This window comes from Lissotriton vulgaris, chromosome 3_1 (genome assembly GCF_964263255.1).
Source record: "Lissotriton vulgaris chromosome 3_1, aLisVul1.2, whole genome shotgun sequence".
In the NCBI taxonomy this organism is placed as follows: Eukaryota; Metazoa; Chordata; class Amphibia; order Caudata; family Salamandridae; genus Lissotriton; species Lissotriton vulgaris.
The window spans coordinates 639301686-639303785 of record NC_141689.1 but is presented as its reverse complement, the minus strand read 5'-3'; the positions used below and the strand labels follow the sequence as shown (position 1 = coordinate 639303785).

At 45.2% G+C, this 2100-nt stretch overlaps 1 long non-coding RNA gene across 1 annotated transcript; it reads left to right on the top strand.

Moving 5' to 3' along the window:
• The first annotated feature begins 208 nt into the window (after nucleotides 1-208).
• On the top strand, nucleotides 209-1877 carry LOC147726865 (uncharacterized). The gene is made up of 6 exons (XR_015309443.1): nucleotides 209-259; nucleotides 432-532; nucleotides 705-805; nucleotides 978-1078; nucleotides 1524-1624; nucleotides 1797-1877. It is a non-coding gene; the product is annotated as an uncharacterized LOC147726865 (long non-coding RNA).
• Nucleotides 1878-2100: the final 223 nt, after the last annotated feature.

Below are 2100 nucleotides of genomic sequence, written 5' to 3'. Positions count from 1 at the left end.
TGGATGGGAGGTAGTATAATGGAGTATTAGGAGGAGAGGCGAGAGAGTGACAGTGGTACTACTAGTAAACTCCTAGGACTCTTGATTTAGGAAACTCTGTGACAGGCATTTAACTTTGGAAAACATTTGGCCAATTACAGGTTGCTTTTGTTTTGCAGAAAATCCACGCCGGGAAACTCCACTTGGGGCCCTGCTGCGGAACGCTTTAGGACACTGTGAATTCCAGGTGGAGACAGCCCTCAACAAACACAAATTACAGGTAAGATAAGCGTTTGGATGGGAGGTAGTATAATGGAGTATTAGGAGGAGAGGCGAGAGAGTGACAGTGGTACTACTAGTAAACTCCTTGGACTCTTGATTTAGGAAACTCTGTGACAGGCATTTAACTTTGGAAAACATTTGGCCAATTACAGGTTGCTTTTGCTTTGCAGAAAATCCACGCCGGGAAACTCCAGTTGGGGCCCTGCTGCAGAACGCTTTAGGACACTGTGAATTCCAGGTGGAGACAGCCCTCAACAAACACAAATTACAGGTAAGATAAGCGTTTGGATGGGAGGTAGTATAATGGAGTATTAGGAGGAGAGGCGAGAGAGTGACAGTGGTACTACTAGTAAACTCCAAGGACTCTTGATTTAGGAAACTCTGTGACAGGCATTTAACTTTGGAAAACATTTGGCCAATTACAGGTTGCTTTTGTTTTACAGAAAATCCACGCCGGGAAACTCCAGTTGGGGCCCTGCTGCGGAACGCTTTAGGACACTGTGAATTCCAGGTGGAGACAGCCCTCAACAAACACAAATTACAGGTAAGATAAGCGTTTGGATGGGAGGTAGTACAATGGAGTATTAGGAGGAGAGGCGAGAGAGTGACAGTGGTACTACTAGTAAACTCCTAGGACTCTTGATTTAGGAAACTCTGTGACAGGCATTTAACTTTGGAAAACATTTGGCCAATTACAGGTTGCTTTTGCTTTGCAGAAAATCCACGCCGGGAAACTCCAGTTGGGGCCCTGCTGCAGAACGCTTTAGGACACTGTGAATTCCAGGTGGAGACAGCCCTCAACAAACACAAATTACAGGTAAGATAAGCGTTTGGATGGGAGGTAGTATAATGGAGTATTAGGAGGAGAGGCGAGAGAGTGACAGTGGTACTACTAGTAAACTCCTAGGACTCTTGATTTAGGAAACTCTGTGACAGGCATTTAACTTTGGAAAACATTTGGCCAATTACAGGTTGCTTTTGTTTTGCAGAAAATCCACGCAGGGAAACTCCAGTTGGGGCCCTGCTGCGGAACGCTTTAGGACACTGTGAATTCCAGGGGGAGACAGCCCTCAACAAACACAAATTACAGGTAAGATAAGCGTTTGGATGGGAGGTAGTATAATGGAGTATTAGGAGGAGAGGCGAGAGAGTGACAGTGGTACTACTAGTAAACTCCTAGGACTCTTGATTTAGGAAACTCTGTGACAGGCATTTAACTTTGGAAAACATTTGGCCAATTACAGGTTGCTTTTGCTTTGCAGAAAATCCACGCCGGGAAACTCCAGTTGGGGCCCTGCTGCAGAACGCTTTAGGACACTGTGAATTCCAGGTGGAGACAGCCCTCAACAAACACAAATTACAGGTAAGATAAGCGTTTGGATGGGAGGTAGTATAATGGAGTATTAGGAGGAGAGGCGAGAGAGTGACAGTGGTACTACTAGTAAACTCCTAGGACTCTTGATTTAGGAAACTCTGTGACAGGCATTTAACTTTGGAAAACATTTAGCCAATTACAGGTTGCTTTTGTTTTGCAGAAAATCCACGCCGGGAAACTCCAGTTGGGGCCCTGCTGCGGAACGCTTTAGGACACTGTGAATTCCAGGTGGAGACAGCCCTCAACAAACACAAATTACAGGTAAGATAAGCATTTGGATGGGAGGTAGTATAATGGAGTATTAGGAGGAGAGGCGAGAGAGTGACAGTGGTACTACTAGTAAACTCCTAGGACTCTTGATTTAGGAAACTCTGTGACAGGCATTTAACTTTGGAAAACATTTGGCCAATTACAGGTTGCTTTTGCTTTGCAGAAAATCCACGCCAGGAAACTCCAGTTGGGGC